This window comes from Ixodes scapularis, unplaced genomic scaffold, assembly GCF_016920785.2.
Source record: "Ixodes scapularis isolate PalLabHiFi unplaced genomic scaffold, ASM1692078v2 ptg000216l_1___fragment_2___debris__unscaffolded, whole genome shotgun sequence".
NCBI classification, from domain to species: domain Eukaryota; kingdom Metazoa; phylum Arthropoda; class Arachnida; order Ixodida; family Ixodidae; genus Ixodes; species Ixodes scapularis.
In genome coordinates, this window is record NW_024609939.1 from 12,261 (window position 1) to 32,097 (window position 19,837).

The 19,837-nt window shown below is 46.3% G+C and overlaps 1 pseudogene; it reads right to left on the reverse strand.

The window, feature by feature from the left end:
- Positions 1 to 6,154: 6,154 nt before the first annotated feature.
- On the reverse strand, positions 6,155 to 12,614 carry LOC8036598 (annotated as a pseudogene).
- Positions 12,615 to 19,837: the final 7,223 nt, after the last annotated feature.

The following is a 19,837-nucleotide window of genomic DNA, read 5'->3' on the forward strand; positions in this document are numbered from 1 at the left end:
CTGAGAACATGGCAACGGCCAACCTCGTCGGCGCCGGTGGTCCCGCAATTTTTTTTTTCCCGAGAACAAACGCAAGTTTTTATTGCGATCATAAGTAAGCGGAATATAGCGGAGCTGCTCGGTGAGGGCGGCCCCGTCCAAACCTTTGCGAAGTACGAATTGCGCGTCCGAAGGGGTCACAAAGGCTTCAATGCAAGCACGAATAACACCGAGAGCCCCGAGCACTGTAGAGCACTGCATGGTAGCGCAGAACGAGCAGCTCCTACCTCGGTGCCGTTCCTGGCTGCGCAAGAGCCTCTCGGACTCGGGGTCCGGTTGGACCGGTAGCGATCGGCGAGGTTTAGCGCGGCAAAACGCGGAGGCTTCCTCAAAGCGTGCACACACACGTCGCCTGTCGTTCAGAGTGAACCGGGGGCCCGGCCTGCAGTACTACACGCCTTGGTTTTGATGCTTCTTTCGTCTCCCAACTTCTTCCACAGCACCAAAGACAGCGGGCACGATGTTTACGTTCACTGAAAGCGTCGAAAGGCCTCCACGTGCGATGCACCGGAAAACGTGGTGCGGCTGGTGCCAGAACGGAACAGCATAGCTTCGAGCTTTGATTCAACGTGCACGGCAACAAACCGATCGTGACACCAAGCCGCGGATACCGCATCGCCGGTCGACAACGGCAAACGGCCCGTTGCTCGTGTCGTGGGCCATGACTCGTACTCGGCCAACTCGGCGTCTTTTCGTGGCCCCTAGCGTCGTCGCAACCAGCCGCAAACCCACTAGCCTGCAGCCGTAGCCGGCGTCGGAGAAAAGCGAAACCGAAACGTAAAGCTTCCGCCCAGTGGCTTCCGCTGCCGCGCCTTTTCTAACCACTGTGTTTCTAACTTCCCGGCTTCCGCGCTTCCGGTCGTCGTGGAGATGGCGACGTAGCGGTTTTGGCATCGCTGGCTCGTTCTGCGTTTTACGGGACAGATGTTTTACGGTCCGTTTCTACTGCGTGTCTGGCTCTCAACTCGACGGCTCCTCTCATAGTTCAACCAGGCGTGGTCAGCCTGGGTCAGGCCCGCTCGATTCGTCCGATCGCCGGACCGCAGGCGACTTCCAATTTCGGCCGTTAGCCCTAGAATTCGAAGGCCTAGGATCCGTGAAGCGGTAAGCGAATCTCGTCCCGTTTTCGTTCCACTTTTAAATTACGTTAGGTGCGCTACAGTGTAAGCATACGTGCCACGTGTTCGTGACAATTTTGAACTAGAATAATTGTGCTTCATTGCGGTTTGTCATTTACCGAAAATGTAAATCAAGCAATGAACGAGGAGCCATGCTTGAAAACGATGTATGTTCGGTGTTAACTTCTACCTGTTTGGCTTTAAAAAAAGTCAAGAATGGTTACGGTTGGATGCGAGGCTCGTCCCAATGCAATGGTAAGCACTTAGAGCACCTTTCTGACCGGCATGTAAGCAATGTAGCGATCAACGGGACGAGCGACGGCGAAAAGCTACGAGTGCCGGCGCCGAGCGACGAAGATTTCTCACTCTCGCTGCTTGCGCCGCTCAGTTCTTGGGCTTCTAGAAAACGTCGCTCATCGGCTCCCTATTGGAAAAACGTACAAGAAACAAACCTGCTGCTTGTACAGTTCTGGTATGACACCACCATAATTTCTTTGTGTTATGCATGCAGCTAGTTTGGTTTGGCGTTCTGCATAACTGGAAATACCGGCACGCTATGGCTCCGGGTCTGTCTATACTGGCAGTCAGTTTGCTTGCCGATATGATTCGGTCTGGCTGGTATGATTTTGCGTCCGATGACGTAGGCGACCGCCATCTTTCCCACAAAACGCTTATACAACAGGACCACCGGTATAACCAAATCATACATGCAGAAAGACGACCGCCATCTTCCAACAAAACGTCCATCGTTCACCACCGGTATCGTTACATACACCATACATGTCGAAAAAGAACAATAGCCGCGTTTACATGAATGCGACTTAGTCGCATTGAATCCAGTTGCCGCATTCAATATGCGGCCATGTAAACGACATAATGCGCAAAGCGCATCGCATTTTGGCACGGGGAGGATTATCGGAAGGCACTCGCTGCGGGAACGAGTGAACAGCTGAGAACATGGCAACGGCCAACCTCATCGGCGGCGGGGAGAGCGGTCTCGCAATTTTTTTTCCCGAGAACAAACGCAAGCTTTTATTGCGATCATAAGTAAGCGGAGTATAGCGGAGCTGCTCGGTGAGGGCGGCCCCGTCCAAACCTTTGCGAAGTACGACTTGCGCGTCCGAAGGGGTCACAAAGGCTTCAGTGCAAGCACGAATGACACCGAGAGCTCCGAGCACTGTAGAGCACTGCATGGTAGCGCAGAACGAGCAGCTCCTACCTCGGTGCCGTTCCTGGCTGCGCAAGAGCCTCTCGGACTCGGGGTCCGGTTGGTCCGGTCGCGATCGGCGAGGTCTAGCGCGGCGAAACGCGGAGGCTTCCTCAAAGCGTGCACACACACGTCGCCTCTCGTTCAGAGTGAACCGGCGGCCCGGCCCGGAGTCCTAAACGCCTTGGTTTTGATGCTTTTTCCGTCTCCCAACTTGTTCCACAGCACCGAAGACAGCGGGCGCGATCTTTGCGTTCACTGAATGCGTCGAAAGGCCTCCACGTGCGATGCACCGGAAAACGTGTTGTGGCTGCTGCCGGAACGGAACTGCATAACTTCGAGCTTTGATTCAACGTGCACGGCAACAAACCGATCGTGACACCAAGCCGCGGATACCGCATCGCCGGTCGACAGCGGCAAACGGCCCGTTGCTCGTATCGTGGTCCGTGACTCGTACTTGGCCAGCTCGGCGTCTTTTCGTGGCCCCTCGCGTCGTCGCAACCAGCCGCGAAGCCACCAGCCCGCAGCCGTAGCCGGCGTCGGAGAAAAGCGAAACCGAAACGTAAAGCTTCCGCCCAGTGGCTTCCGCTGCCGCGCCTTTTCTAGTAGCCCCTTCCCCTGGCAAATGCCGAGCGCTCCGACCTAGCGGTCGTCGAGCGGTCGGCCTCCGCGAGCGATCGGTCGCGTGATCTACCTCAGTGGCACGCGCTGCGGAGCAAATCGAGCGTAACGCTCCCAGCGCCACCGCTTTCGGAGCGTCTACCCGCGCTTTTTAACAGTTTCGGTTCCCTTTGCCACCTTGCTGAGAGAATGAACTCCGGATCGGAAGTGCCCCAGGTTGTTTATTATGTGATAAACGGTGACTCGACGGTAAGAGACAATTTATTTTTCCTTACAGTTTTATAAACCCGATGAAGACAACTAGAAGTACTTGTACGAGCCGTTGGATGCAATTAAGCAGTATACAAAACACGTATGCCGTAAAGCGATCGTCACCTCCGAAGGCGATCTCCATCACCGGAGTATTTGGCGCATTGTCTTCTAATATTCCAGTTCCTTCCTAACACAAACATGCATTGTGTATCTGATTTGTGATGTGACCGCTCGCTTATCAACTGCTGCAAAATAATTGGTCAGCGGAGGTAAACTAAATGACTGATATAACAGTTTTAACGGATGTAGAATTTGCACTTAATGTACGTTCACACAGTACTATTTTCTTACTTTGCGTTATATGTTACGGGAGCTTATGTCTGCGTCGAGTTACGACAGTCACAGAAACATCCGTGCATCGGATGTAGTGACGTAATTAGCTCGCGGTTAAAACTAAAGAAAACACGAACTATGGTTTCGCCAGTACAGACTTGAGCATGATGGTTTTCGTCTGCTAATGACGTAAAGTTACGACATGAAGTCACAGAACATCCGTGCTTCGGATGTCTTGACGTAATTAACTCGCGGTCAAAATTAAGGAAACACGAACTACGTGGGTTCTCCAATAGACTTGAGCATGATGCTTTCCCGTATTCTTTTTTTTCCTATGACAAGTAAATGCGAATACTTCAATCTGTCAGGAGCTTGTACTTGGTTTCATATGGCGCTAAAACGTTTTTTTTCCTGTCTAGCCACACCTATAGCTGCTATGACAATTGGCCCACGTATCTAAACTGCAGTATTTAAAAAAAAAAGAAAAAGGTTTGTATGGTGAATGGTTGCAGGAATGTTCATTTCCTTTTGCAATTATTTTGATGCCACATTAATCAATGATGCGCCCTACGATTCAACAGGAAATGAGCACAATGGTGGAAGCTACGCTGGCGTTCTGCCTGTACCGGGAAAATCCGACGGTTCGTCACCGAACTCCACACAGAACTCCAGTACTCAACGTAAGTCATACATATATCCATACAAAGTATACCCTTCACTTGGATTACAAAGCTTCATCAGTCAATTCTCCGTGGCTGAAGGTATATGCTAACAGTGAATGCTATAGGATGCAAGTTTTACTCAGAGTGGTGTCAAATTGGCTGCGTGGTTAATGTTCCATGAGCTTTTGCAATATGGGGCCAATTTTGCCAGTGCAGTAGTGAAGCTGGTCAGCATGATATTTTACTTGGCAATTCGGCATCATGCATCCCATTTATGCCCCTTGAGACATTCTCGACAGTTTCTCGTAGTCGGTATTCAATTTCCGCTTGAACCTGTCACAGTCTTGCAGGCTTATTTCATTTACCGTCATTGCCAGGTACCCGATTTATGCAGAGCATTAACATATTCCTTAATTGCATACTACATAAGAAACCCCACAAATCTGCCGTATAAGCCCAGCACCCTCAATCTGCATCGAAAGAATGCCCAGTTTATTAGGTTATTCAACAATTTTGTGTTTTTGTTTTCAGCTTGCATCTGGTCAGAAGGCGAATCGAAGCTTCTTCTTGCCCTCTACTCTCGATATTTCCCAGAGATTGGACCATTTAAACGTTTTAATACAGGAAAACACATGTTTTTTAAAATTGCTGAAGAGATGAATGAGAGGATGAACTCCCACTACACTGCACAGCAATGTGACACACGTTTCAAAACCCTCAAGAAAAGAAAAACCAAGGTTGTGGACAGCAATGGAAAAAGTGGAGCAACGCGGCAACACATAGAGTTTGAAGAAGAGTTCAATCTCATCAGGGCAGCCGATGACAGTGTGGAGCCGGAAGTGATGATGGGCGTTTCTCAGGCCGTATACAAACAAACGACTCTACATGCACCAGCCTCCTCCACAAAAAATCCCAGACCATCAACATCAGCAGAATGTACCACCCAAAAAAGCCACCCTGTCCACGGCAGAACCCTGAGCGCATGCGGCATATAGAACACTTTTTTTCAAAAATGGATGATCTCACAAAAAAAAAAAAAAAACACGAAGCACGTGCCTGCAAGGAGGAAAGACGCGAAGACGTGTGGAGCGCGATTAGCCTAGAGAAGAGAGGGAAAAGAAGAGAGAGGATCGTCCAAAACAGCGTCAGGAGCGGCACCAGAATCTTCTTGGCATGCTGGAGCGAGTGCTGGACACCATGAACACTGCAAAGTGATTAATTTTATCTAAATGTTTCTCTAGCCCATTACACTTGATTATTCACGTTTTGTACATACCCTAGTTTTCTACATACTCCAGAGCCTCATTTGTTATATATATACTCAAGATTATACATGTTGATTGAGCAAATAATAAAAACGTTTTTGTTCCAACACAATTTCATGCCTTAAATGATATTAAAAGGTAACATTCATGACAAAGTAAGTTACCCATGTACAGTTGTTTTCAAGAAAAAATATTTAGTGTTCTTTTCACCGCAAAAAATAAATTGCGTCACCGAACAATTGGTCTCTGCCCGAATGTCGAAACGGAGGTTGCTGTTATCTATTAAAGTTATGTCATTTTTTTGCTAATTTTAAATGTGAAAATGGAGTTTGCTTTAGGTAACCGACACCACTTATTACCATGTATTCGTGGGCCTCATCCCGCCCCCCCCCCCCCCCATCCTCCTTTTTCTCAATGAAAATTTAAGAAAATTGCTTATAACTTTAATAGCGACAACAAAGTCTGAAACTTTGGCAACTTTTCCGGACCACAGCACCGTATTTGCATGAAGAGTGAGCATTGATGAGCAACAGAGAGTTAGTTTGTCGGTGAAAACAACACGGTAAACGTTTTTCCCCAATGTTTGGCACTTGCATAGTTAGGCTATCAGGAGCTGCCTCAGGGCGCCATTGAGCGCTTGGTGCCTGCGCGAGGAGCTCAACCAGTGGGGAAAAGGGATGAGACCAGCCTGTCCCTTTTAATGCGTCCCAGCACCCTGAGTGCGGCATCCGAGAAAGAGACGCCCGGCAGGTCCTCCTCGGGCGAGCCCCTGCTGTCCACCCTGAGGAACTCCTGGCGCCTCAGCTCTTCCACCTCAGCATCACGGATATCAGTGTCCCCAGCATCAATGCACAAGTTGTGCAAGACGCGACAAGCAATGATAAACTTGGACATTCGGCGCACTGTCGGGAACTCCAGGTTTACCAGTTGCCTGAAGGGCTGTTTGAGTAGCCCGAAGGCATTCTCAATGAGCACCCTTGTGGAGCTCAACTTAGTGTTGAAGCTCTTCTGCTGGTTATTAGTGTCTCATAATCCCAAAAAGGAGTGACCAAAGTCTCCCTCAACGGGTATGCTGCATTGCCCATAAGGTGATACTTGCCTATGTAGCATAGAAATGGGATGATCCGCGACACAAACGATAATGTATAAATCCTTGAGTCGTGGATCTTGCTTGGTGGGCCCGTGAAAACATCCACAAAGCGGCGTCTGTGATCACAGATGCCCTGCAACGTCAGTGAAGTCTTGTCGTGTCGATTGACATATGTTGACTTCACCTTGTTGTCAGGGCACCGGATGCCGATGTAGCTGCCGTCGACGCAACCCACGACCCCAGGAAAGCCTGAAGCCTAGTAAAAGAATGTGGTATGTGAGCTCAAACTATGCGCTGTGTACTCATTCCCACCAAGTTCTAAAAGGAGAGATGCTATATGTAATCTGCCCATCAAAGGAAATAAATTAATAAATGAAAGGTGGCCTTTTTATTTCAAACTTTGAGCCAGACCACTACACCAGTTATACAACACCTGTCAAGGGTCTTTTTGACATTGTAATTTTCTGTAATATATGCAAGGTGTGTAATCACCTGTACTGTTGCTTCAGTTTCTAGAGACCTGAAAAAACTGACTCAAGGCAAATATTTTCATCCGCCAGAAATACACTGCCTTGCGATTATTTTTAAGAAATTGCTACCAAATGCTGCAGTTCCCTTTTCATCTTCATGGAAACTTGCGAAAGTCTTTCTATTCTATAAATTTAGAAAATGCATTGTCAAACTACAGACCCATCTTCTCAAATCACACTCCACTTATATGCAAATTATTAGAACACATAATCTACAAACACCTCGGGGAGTTCCTTGCATGCAGCCATATGTCGTATGCTTCATTAGTCGCCAGTAAAACATTTTTTTAACCAACTTTGAACCTTTAATTCTGGTTTGAACTTGCCATAAGCATCCCCTTGACATTCATTACTTATAATTTATGCATTAGCTTTGCTCTTCATAGACAGTCGCACGAAACGTTTAGACGGGCAATGATCACCCCACAACTTACTGCCAGAACAAGTGGCCTCATATGATCTGGTTCAGATTATATGTTATCAATGTTCATCATTGCCATGCTTTAGGGTTGGCAAAGCACAAGGCGCATACTGAGCTCCAGACATGGTTGAAGTTTGCCTATTCTTGTACAAGTAGTGATTGTACTTTCACAAATCACTACCCAAATATTTGCCCAGGCAATAATTGCCATAAGCACAAATCAAGTGCTTACGGTCCTACAACACCGAAATCGACGTGACTATGTCATCCAGTTCTGCAAAACACAGATTGAAATGAATAGTTTGCTTTTGTCCCTGAATTAACTTATACCAAAATGAAGCGCCTCGTCAGTGGCATTTCATGTGAGTGTACTTGGGTCACACTAATGCCATTAAGTTTGTGTAAACTAATTATGTTCCCAACCCAGTATCATTGCATGCATGGCCTATTTCAAGCAATTTCTGACTGCCTTTCATTGTTCTTGTCTATTTGATCTTGTTTTGAAGTTGTTCGGATTTTGTTCAATCATTTGTTTGTATGATATTATCTCTTTCTTTTTTGTCCCACTCATGAAATTGTCCCAATAATATTGAAGCAGCAGCATACGTAAATAAGCGAGCTCACAAAACGAACCTCCTCAAAATCCTTGGCAAGGGCTGCCACATCGTCAAGAAAGCGGATCTCATCTGGAGCAATGCTGCACAAGAACTCAGCCACACGATGCAGGATGCGGGAAAGGGTGCTTTCCCCCATGTCAAAGCGGCCTGCAACATCTCGAATGCAGGTTTTGTTGCCAGCATACCTGCAGCGTAAATAGAGTTTCTTTGAGTCAAATCGCAGATGTTTATTATAATTTGTTATGATGCAGAAACAATATACTAAAATATTGAGGTGGGCTAGTTGGTTTAACTATATTGATATTATAAAGTGCAATAGCGCGGAGAGAGATCCTATTGTTGAAGTTGAAATTCAAGGATGGATGTTGCCTTATTGCGTCAACCTGTGAAGTTGTCCACATTCTTACATTTGATGTAGACTAGGCGCTTGACCTGTATAGTCTTTGTCCCTTTGTGTTGGTGGTGACCTTGAGATTGAGAGCTGGACTAAATAGACGAATTAGCGGAATTTGACACATCATCCTGTCTTTTTTTTGTCTCTTCTACGTTTTGATGTTTCTTCTGTACTGTTCAAAAAGTCAGCTACAACGTTTATTTCCACACATTTCCTTTATAGGTCACCACACCTCAAACAACGGTAATGCCAACAAACCGTTAACCCCACACGGTTGTTGGCATTACCTTTGTTTGAGGAGTTGTGTCCTCTAGAAAGAAGACGCGTGATAATTACATTTTGCAGCTGAGTTGGCTGAGTTTTGAGAGTATTGTATTGTTCCAATTTTTGTCCCTATGTCTCAAGGTTGTTTTTTCCTTAGATATTAAAGTGATTGATGTTAGCAAAAAAAATAATAATAAGAATAATAAACCGCATTAATAAAAAGACGCAATTATTTGACTTTTAATTACCAAAGTCAATTTAATATGCTCAATTCATACATATATAGTTATCGGCTTTTAGTGGGTCTCCATTTCTTTTGTATTTGTTCGTGCTTCCATTTTGTGACCGCCGCGGCATATCTACAGTACAACTACCGTACCAGGTCTATATATATGGGGAATATGGCCTGGATCGGAAATCGTTGGTCAAATCGTTCAATCTTTCTCCTCGCTACATTGAGACCTGCAAAACTTGTCTTACCAGAGAGAAGAGAGGATGCAAACTTCGGCGATTTTCGGGTTGGACCCTCCGTGAATCGAGCCCCTGTAATATGCAGACCGCTCGTACCTCTCGATCACGGCCTAGGCGGGCTCCCGTTGGAGGCGAAAGTTGCGTCGGAACTGCAACACAGGGAGATGGTCGGTTCACAGAGACCACACAACCAAGAAACGACATACCTCTTCACAGTGGCGGATCCAAGGTGGGGGGGGGGGGGGCGGTGGGGGCGATCGCCCCCCCCCCCCAAACGCCTCGCCATTTTTTTTTTGTGGAGCCATTGCTTTTTCCATTTTTTTGTCTTTTTGCTCGCTTTTGAAGCACATCCCTTGGTACGCCAAAAAGTGTGGCGGCAACGCGAAGGGAGTGACGCTGTTGCTTCACTTTCAAGAGCATTCGTAGTGTTACTTATGCGCCATGAAGCCCCTGTTGTCTTTCTTTTGTACGTTTTGATCCTCCTAGACACCGAGAGGAAAATATGAATCAGGAACAACCAGGAAACTGGTACATTATTGACACACGCGTCATACAATGCCACATTGTCGCGTTTTGTCTCGCGTGTATCCCATTACGTGAATAATTATTTCCGTAAAAAAAAAAGCGCGCTGAACACTCAAATTTGGTCTGCATGAAGCTAATACAACTTAGGAATGAAATTAAATTATACCTTGGTAGAAAGTCTGTGCCAACCGGGGCGTACTTCTCGAAGCGAAATCTCGCGCGGAATTATGCACCTCTTTGACGGGCGGTAAACTCGGCAATCTCAAATCGGTATTTCTTTTTCTCCGGAAAGGACTTGCCAGAGGCAGTCATTTATGGCTCACGCAAAGTGAACAGGCTAAGGCACGCCTCAGTGAAGCTTGAAACTTGTGTCTAGGTGATAGCTGGCACTAAACAAAAACTTTCGTTGGGTGCCTTCACTCCAACTGTCGCATTTTGCCCCGCGGCTCATTTGGCCAATCTTACCCTACTTCACTTTGGACAAACGCAATCTATTAGTTTTGGAGCTTCCCCCACACGAGTGTTCGTGCGGTCGAGGTGTTTTTTGACATATCAGTAGTAGTAACCAGGCATTGTGCGCAGCTTTTATCGGCGCCCAGCATGCTCGGGCTCACAAGCGCTTAGCTTCGAAAGCATACACTGTAAGAAGTAACCGTCAAATTTACGGCGCTATACGCTAATAAAAACTAGAAGTACGCCGTGAAGAGGAATTATCTCAAATGCACCGTAAACGAGCAAGAATACCAAGAGGGAAACGCAAAACTTTATGGAGCAAGAAAACAGAAAGAAAAGACGCGCTTCGCTAATTGGTCACCACGCTTGACCTTTCGGAAGCTGCGGGAACCCAGAGAGTCTCCTCTCGCCCCTTCACCTCCTTTCTTTGTCCGCGCCAGCCGCGCCAACGCAGAACGTAACTGCCTTAACTGAAAAAAGAAAAAAAAAGAGAACTAAGAGCAAACAGTAGAGCAACAATGCGACGAGCTAGAAGCATAAACAAAAGAAAGGAACGTTGGTTGGGACAACGCGGAAAGAAGTGGAAAAAGCTGACGTTAAGTTCATTTTCCCGCCTTCCCACCCGTCTCCGCGCCATTTTGTCCTCGTTCGTTTGTGGCATTCCCGGATTTTCGTGCACCTGAAAATTTGGAGCGGAAGGCAACTGGATACTCGAGGCAGGTATTTCACTATCAATCTGCTGCTTGATTGGCAAGGATAGTGTAATGGCGGCATAAATACAACACTCTAAAAGATGTTTACTTGCAGAATTTGTAGTTTCTGTTCAAGCACGCTTGATGGTTGTGCAATTCGATGAGCACGTTTTCAGCTCTCGAATTCTTCAGTGTGTGGACGAAGGATGCTGTCGCCAGTTTGTTACGCATGATGCTCTCAGGTGTCATATTTTGAGAAGACATAGGCATTGGTACGCCTAAGGGAAGTTTGGTTTGTTTCGAGGAGTTTGGAAAGCTTTCAGTGCACTTTGCCACCATGCCTAGAGGAGTGCCACACAAGGGAGGCTTTGCTAAAACATCTAAAAGGCCACATCACCGACAGTATTTTGTTTTTGTGTTCGTGCTCCAACTGTCAGAAGGTGTGAAATCATAGTTCGATCACGGCACATTTGAACTGGGCGCATTTACGAGTGACGGGTTTCTTGGGCGACGGCGCATCGCCTGCAGGCCCGCTTCAGGTTGAGGCTCTTCGACTCGGTCGACTAGTGCGGATTCTAATGAAGACGGTGCTGTTAACGTGATGCAATCCCCTAATGATAACTACGACGTGTTAATGTCTCTGTCTGCAGGAGAAAAAAGGAAGGCCGTAAAATACGACCTTGTTTTTTTTGTTTTTTTTTGTACCTGAAGTTTAACGGAACGCTTCTTATGCCGGTATCAACAGTTCAAAAAATCATTTATGAATTTCAACGTCGGCATTTCTTGTACAAACAATACATGTTCGGCCAACTTGCTGAAAGCCTTCAAAACGTGCTTGGTTCAGTCGAGGTTCATAACACCATTGAGTTCATAACATCACTATACAATGATGTTATGAACCTGAATACTACCACCTTTCTCGCCGTTTAAATTGCACCGTAAAAATAACGGCGCGCTGTAAACTTTTTTTTACCGCAAATTTGAAGGCCGACCGTAGATTTCTACGGTCCCCGTTTAAATTTATCGTAAACCAGATTTACAGCGCACCGTTATTTTTACTGTACAAGTTTGTACAGTAAACCTGGTATTTGACCGTAAACTGACTGGTATTTGACCGTAAATTTTACGGTCAAATTTACAGTCAGGACGCTACAGTGTAGCGTCCTGACTGGTGCCCCATACGAGCAGGCACGTGTGGCGTGCACGTGAATATAGCTTTGGTAGGCTTGCAATTGCACGTGATTTTCCGCACGAGCAGAGACATTGCGTTGGCCAGATGCCCAGCTTTCTGAGGCTATGCAGTCAAAAGTACGGGAGCGTGTGCCTTGGTGTGCATAGCCACAGAAAGTTCAGAGTTCATCCCCTACAGGTAAACCGATACAAAAGCTCTCAAGATCTATATTATGTTATCAGAGTTTAGTAAAAACGATGACTCCACAAAAAATATAAACACTCCCCCCCCCCCCCCCCGTTTTACGCCGAGGAACCGCCCCCCCCCCCCCCCCAAAATGGAGGTCTGGATCCGCCCCTGCCTCTTCATCCGAATAGGCGCGCACAGCGTCTTCGACATAACGGGTTATCTTGGGCCTCTTGCTGGCGAGGCGAACGTCTCGGCGAACACTTCGCCGAGAACGGCTGCCTCGTCGTCACTCGAGCTGGAGGAGCTTCTACCTCCGTCGTCTTCGTCGCTGTCGCTGCTTTCGCTGTCGCTGCTGTCACTGCTTCCTAATAGACCTAAAATTAACTGCAACGACGCCAAAGCCGCAGTACTCTCGGTCGAGTCGGTCATGACGAGATCGAGGAACGAAAGCGAGCAAAAGAAGAGAGCTTACCCAGCAAAAAAAACCAAAAAGCCGCGAAAATCCCTCACTCCCTCGCCGGTCGCCGGAACGTTGAAATCGAAACTGAAATGCTGACACTACAGATCGTACTCCTCCGAAAAAGCCTGCGCGGGGAACTACTCCGGACCGCTCGGCGCGCTCTCCGCCACTTTCCCACGGAGCGGTTGGAGCCGCTCGGCGAGCGCCCCATTGGCTCCAGATCTACAAGCGGCACAAGGAGAGATTGCTCGCATCTCGCGAGGGAAACAAGAATCCGCTCGGTGAGCGCCCGCCGAGCGCTCGGTATTTGCCAGGGGAAGGGGCTATAACTTCCCGGCTGTCCCGGCTTCCACGCTTCCGGTCGTTGCGGAGGTGGCGACGTAGCGGTCTTGGCGTTGCTGGCTCCTTCTGCGTTTTACGGTCCGTTTCTACTGCGCCTCTCATAGTTCAACCAGGCGTGGTCAGCGTGGGTCAGGCCGGCTCGATTCGTCCGATCGCCGGACCGCAGGCGACTTCCGATTTTGGCCGTTAGGCCTAGGATCCGAAGGCCTAGGATCCGTGAAGCGGTAAGCGAATCTCGTCCCGTTTTCGTTCGACTTTTAAATTACTTTAGGTGCGCTACAGTGTAAGCATGCGTGCCAAGCGTACGTGACAATTTTGAACTAGATTAATTGTGCTTCATTGCGGTTTGTCATTTACCGAAAATGTAAATCGAGCAATGAACGAGGAGCCATGCTTGAAAACGATGTATGTACGGTGTTAACTTCTACCTGTGCGGCTTTAAAAAAAGTCAAGACTGGTTACGGTTGGATGCGAGGCTGGTCCCAATGCAATGGTAAGCACTTAGAGCGCCTTTCTGAACGGCATGTAAGCTATGTAGCGATCAACGAGACGAGCGACGGCGAGAAGCTACGAGTGAGGGCGCTGAGCGACGAAGATTGCTCACTCTCGCTGCTTACGCCGCTCGGCTCTTGGGCTTCTAGAAAACGTCGCTCATCGCCTTCGTCGCTCGCACCAATCGCTTTCATAATATGTCTCGTCGCGCGGCTGACTGCCGTGTTTATTCAAATATGAGTCGACCTTTTTTTTTTTTTTTTTTTCCTCCCGGAAATTGCGATTAAAGAATTTCGACCTACATTCGCGACCGAATTTTGCGACCCTACCGGAGGCATGAAGCTATCGAGTCACCGAACCGGTGTTGGCGTAGAGCCGCGCCGCTTCTTGTTTCAAAAAGCGTTTGGTAAACAACCGAAATGACCCGCCGCCCGCGGTGGTCGGTGCCGCTATCGCGCGCACCCCTCGGGCGTCGGATTTCGCCATCGCGCCTCTAGCGTTCCCCTTGCTGGGCAACGGGGAAGGAGAGGAACGCGATGCGCCATGCACTTTGCCCTCCGCCTCGCAAACGCGCACAAGAAAAGAAAAAAAAAAAGTTACTTTTGTTAGTTGCTTGAGGCGGCTCGGCTCGCGTGTTGCTCATGGCGACACGGCGGCTTTGCTTGCGTCTTTGTAGTTTGTCTTTTGTCGCTTCGCACCTTCTTTCATTTCTTGTCGTCAATTTACAACGGTGTCAGTGAAGTATTGTTGCGAATTTGCGAGGATGTCTACCAAGCTGACGAAGCTTCGGACGACGATGACATGTCCAGAAGTTCTAACGGTGATTAAGTTTTTGGCATCGCCCCGTGATTTAGCTGAGGGTGATGTAAATAAAGTTTTTTTTCTTTCTTTTGCCCAAAATTTCCCCTGTTCTTAAAAATAAAAAAAAGTTCGACCTATATTTGAATTTTTTTTATTCTCGGTGGGTCCAATAAATAGGGTTCGACCTATTTTCGAGTAAATACGGTAACTTTAATTTTTTTTTTGGGTTACGTCGTACGCAACTCGAATGCTTGACAGTTACGTTGGGCGTAACTTTAATTTTTATGTCGGGTTCCGTCGGACGTAACGTTAGACACTGCGATACACTTAAGCAAAATAGGGGCTGCTGGTTCATCATATAAACCAACCATTTGTGTTTAATTAAAACGCATCACTGACCGCAAAAAAAATACTGCTATCTTAGAGTTTATGCTACAGGAATGTAGCACTTCAGATAAATTTGTTACTTTTTACGTTTAGTCCCTGCCCCACCAGATAAAACATCTGGCCTAAAGCAGTGTTCTGGATCTCCTTCCAAGGCCTCAGGTGGTCGTCATTCAATCCAGGAGGTGGCGGCGTCTCATGGGCGTGTTACTGGTGCTTCTTACTGGATGGTGCTACCGAGGGAAAAGTGGTCATGCTTGGGAAAGGCAAGTATGGCCGCCGTAAGTATACATATTGTTTTTTCCTTTGCTCGAATCCGCTTTTAAGAAATGCACAGTTCGCATGTGTGCATCTCTCAATATTTCCACAGTCGGCTGTTCTTTTTTGGGTGCTCCAACTGTGTCAGCGCTAGTTTCTCTAGATCATGCAAATGGGATGCAACAATAAACCACATATGCTCTTGCAACAAACAGTGCTGTGCCGAAGCACTGTGGAATTTACTCTAGCTTTATAATGCAGCACAAAATAGTTGACGCCAAGTATAGCTACTTTTGTGACTCCGTTTTACCAAAAGCTGCCTAACTTGGAGAAGGGCATTTTTTTCATAGGTCAATTTTTTCTTAAACCAATACCTTCAGCCTCCTTGAAATGTTAACATCATGTAACAAACGGAAGAACAGCAAACCCCTATCTTGGCGAACCTTTAATTTTCGCGGCCTTCAGTTTATTTGGGGAATTCAGTGGCTGCGATTATGTATTCTGTGACCGATTCGAGAAGAAATAGGGGCCACGAAGATAAGCGGGTTTACTGTACATCGAAGAGGAAGCCACTTTTGTTTGTATGCAAGTGTAAAACCAACAACAGCAATCATGGTGTCGACACTTTGTGAGCCTATCTGTGTCTATTGAATGATATCAATTTTCTTTTAGTTCGTTAAACATTGTTGCCTGTACATTGTGGGATGTCGTCTTCAACACGAGCAGTGGTTTTCCTCTAAAGCAGGCAGCATAGATGCATGCCGCAGCACAACATAGTTAATTTGCAGGTGGTACCGCAGGTTGAAGGATGGTTGGCACAATATGGGGTAATCACAGTTCAATGTTCTACCTCGGGCGCAGAAGAGATTTGCTGATTCTAAATCATTTTATCTAAAAATTGGGGATTTGCGACGAATGTACCCACGTGGTTGGAAGGGCAGGCAAGCCTTGTGAGCGCTTGGTTTTCTAGCCTCTCAGTCCTGAACCCATTCATGCACCACATGTCTAGATGTTCCGATAGGTGGGAGCACATATTTGGAAAATGGTGAATGGCAAATGTTATCTTTATCAGAATTCTGTATTATGGTCAAAGTTGGACTGCATATTTGCAATACTTTTTCTCACTTAAAAGTATGTCACACTAAAATATGTAGAATAGCCGATGACAAAAAGAGAATGGCTGGGCGTCCTCCAGCACGTGCTTGTGCTTTTCACCCCACTTTGGACATATGTGCTCGCTCCAGGCTCATAAGGCGCTAAAACGTCATCGAAGGTAGCAGGCGGGCTGGTGGTGGAACAAGAGAGACTTCTCCCTGCCTTTCTCATGCTGTCAGTGAGTGTGTACTTCTATACTCTACCTTAGCTCAACCTGCACAGAGCTGAGGAGAATAGGCTTGGCAAGTGCCCTTAAAGCATATGCATTTTTACAGCTGAGGCAATTTCTGAATCAAGAACATTGTGTATCGTACCTTCAAAAACACATAATTTTGGGGGTGCAAAAGGAATTGTAAGGCATATTTTTGTTTGTATTGTCCTATTACGCATCGCAGGCACGTAGCCAGGGGGAGGCCCATGGGGAGGCCCATGGAGCCCGGCCCCCCCCCCGCCCCCCCCCCCCCCACCCGAAATCTTCCATTTTGCATGTGTTCACCTCTCCCCCCCTCCCCTTCATACAGCATTTTGTCATGAGTGGGCCCCCCTGAAACAAAATCCTGGCTACGTGCCTGACGCATCGACTCCCTCAACTTAATGCGGAGTCGACCCACCCTGTTGAAAAATTTAATGCCTGCCAGGTAATTGTTTTGCATTTAGTTAATATATCAGTATTCAGTTAGGCATCCCAAGTCATTAGTCGTTGAGATGCAGTCTCTCTGCAAATTAGTCATGTTTAACATTCGCAAAACTGCTTGTCAAATAACGGCACTGTCAAGGACATGTACTCGGCTCGAACAATCGCTGTGCTCAAGCTGGTCGGGTGGTTACAGGCAGCAAACATCCCGGTTCGAATGTCCTACCTCGCAATGTAGCTGAAGACTAGGTCAGGGCCCCACTCACCAACGTCTATACTTTGCATCTCTTTAAGCTGGACCAGTTTTGACACTACAAGCCATTGCAGCAAAAACAGTATGACACATGATTATAAGCTCGACATACCATGGCATCCAACTACAAGGTCCCATGTCTTGCAGCTTCTGTCGTGGTTAACTTTAAACTGAGATAGTTTGTAATAATGCTCTCGGTTTTTAGTGTTTCCCGGCACGGTTAACAATTTGGTGATATAGTGCTGCATTGAAAAATCTGCATTCGTGACTGTATCACCTTATGAATGCATACTAGCTATTAAACTCTTCATTCTGCAGAGAAATGAAATGCACTTTGCTTCCAATTGCAGCTACTTCTGGTACTTTATGGTATAAAACACCTTATGGCTGCGAGCTCTGACCGATCTTGTTCTCTGGTCTGCGCAGGCCCATTGCAGGGAGTCACTCTGAGAGCCTTACCAGAGGTTCCTGCCCGTGGTCGTTCTAAATTTTTTGGTTGTAGGTAGGCATCCTTTCTGTCTTTCCCTTAATTGTACTCGGCGTTTTCATTGTCGCAGATTTGCCTCAAAATTGGTTCAGCACAGAAATGGACGCTGTACAACTGTGTCCCACATATTTTGTTCAAGATAACTTTTCTTTGTGAAACTTATATTTTTTATGAAGGTTAGTCTTTTTTATTTTTATTTACAAATTTATTTGGAGTTTTCATGGGCAACACTAAAAGTTATGCCAGGGGCAAGGACAAGTTCACTGCTCTAACTTGTTCTCAACTGATTGCAAGAAATTTTGTTAATGTCGTGAAACCTCTTTCTAGCACTTGCTTTGCAGCATGAAAACAAATTATACATGGGACCTACTCTTTTTTAGACTGCTTGCTCATTCTGCAGGTCTGCCTTCTATAGATGTGCTACTGGAGAGCAGGCGAATTCGATTGTTGGTTTCGCCATTTCTTTTATTTTTGGCCGTTGTCTTAATAGTTCTTGTAAATTTAAAAATTTTCCTAAAAAGCAAGTCGGGAAGAATATTTAATTTGACTCGTTAGTTGAAAATAATGATCTAGTACCCTTTAGTCAGTAAAATAGATACTCTGTGCCACTGTTAGTGTCAAGTAGAGATCCACACTTTTTAGGCATTTTGCGCAGAGTAGTACCCATTTTTATTGGTTAGCCTCTTGGTGCGCCAACTAAACTTTCTATCAGACACCTGCCCTTTCCTTTTATTTGGCAGGCTGTGGCAATAAATAATAGTGTTATTTTTCGGTGGCTTAAAATCCTAAAGAAAGAAGTTTCTGCATGTTTAAACGCAAAATTTTATTCAGGCAAAAATGAAATAAGCTAGTAGCAGACGACACGTAGCCTCAACACTGCCCCGCACCAACAGCGTTGCGTCAAAATGGCGGTCGTCTCCTCTTTGCTGCCTTCTCTCTCCCTCTTTCGGCACTCTCCTCCCTTACCTCCTTTCCGGCATCTTTGTCACCACACCCACTGGCTAAACTCTCCCACTATACGGCTCTGCATTGCAGTAGTAGTTTTTTTTTATAGTTAGAGTTAAATGTGAATATTTGACAGAAATCTCTCAGGTTGTGTTGAAAGTGTGTTAAATCAATGCATTTGATCAATCGCCTTAATTCGGTACCCATCATTTGAAGGCCTGTGTGGCCTTGTCCTGGGGTGTGACTATGACTATGGCTGTGAAGGAGCCGTTTTTAATAGGTGCAAGTACAAAGTATAAAAACAAAAGGATTTATATGCTGATCACCAAAGAATATCCTAGTCATTCTAATGTAGCTCTGCCAAGTACTTGATTGTGCTTTGTTTTTATTTCCAGCTACTTGGGTGCCTCAAGATCTGGAGATCCTAGTGGCCACAAGCTTGGACTCAATCTTCTTCTGTGGTCCGGCCAGGACCCTGGGGGAGGTAATCCCAGCAACAAGAGCATCACATATCTCCCTGCCTGTGACTTTCGATTAGCATCATGACAAGGGAGTCCTCGTGCCACCAGGTGTTAGGTATGCTACTCGAAATAAGCATTCTTACCTATTCTTTAGGTGAAACAGCAAAAGCACTACTAAGCCTAAAATGCAAAAACATTCAAATATTGGGTTGGATGGAGTTCCAATTACAAAAAGGAGTCTGCAGACATGATTCACATGTGAACTTAAAGCCCGCGGGTGTAGGTTCGACGGAGTCACAGAAATAACTTCCCGCAGATGGCTTCGCTAGTGCTATACCCAAACGAATTCTTAAAATGATCATTGTGTTACGTTGGTGTCATCAATCTTATGTACCTACCCCACCCAGCAGTCGGGAGATATCAAATATAAAAAATGGGAACTTGTACATTGTCAGCTCTGCAAAGATAATATATTGAACCGAGCATAGCACGTTCAACTTAAGAAAGCAATTCAGTGCAGGCCTAGTTTTAAGGTTCCCATATGTGTTATTGCCCTTCATAATGATGTAAGAACTGCTTAAGTTGTGGCCCACCACAGGCTTTCTATTAGTGTTAAAAAGTGTTATGGCGTTTTAAACAGCTCGCTCCAAATATTTTCTTGGAATACATAGGTTTATGGAAATTATTATGTGGATGTTAGCAGACAGTCATGCTGAGACCAATCTTTAGTGCCAAGTGTACCATTTATTCAGAGTAGGTTGAGTCTGTAAATATTGTAGGTCGCAAATTAAAGTTTTATGGTATGCAATGGGCACAATCATTCGTAATGACTAGCTCTACCTAGGGGAACT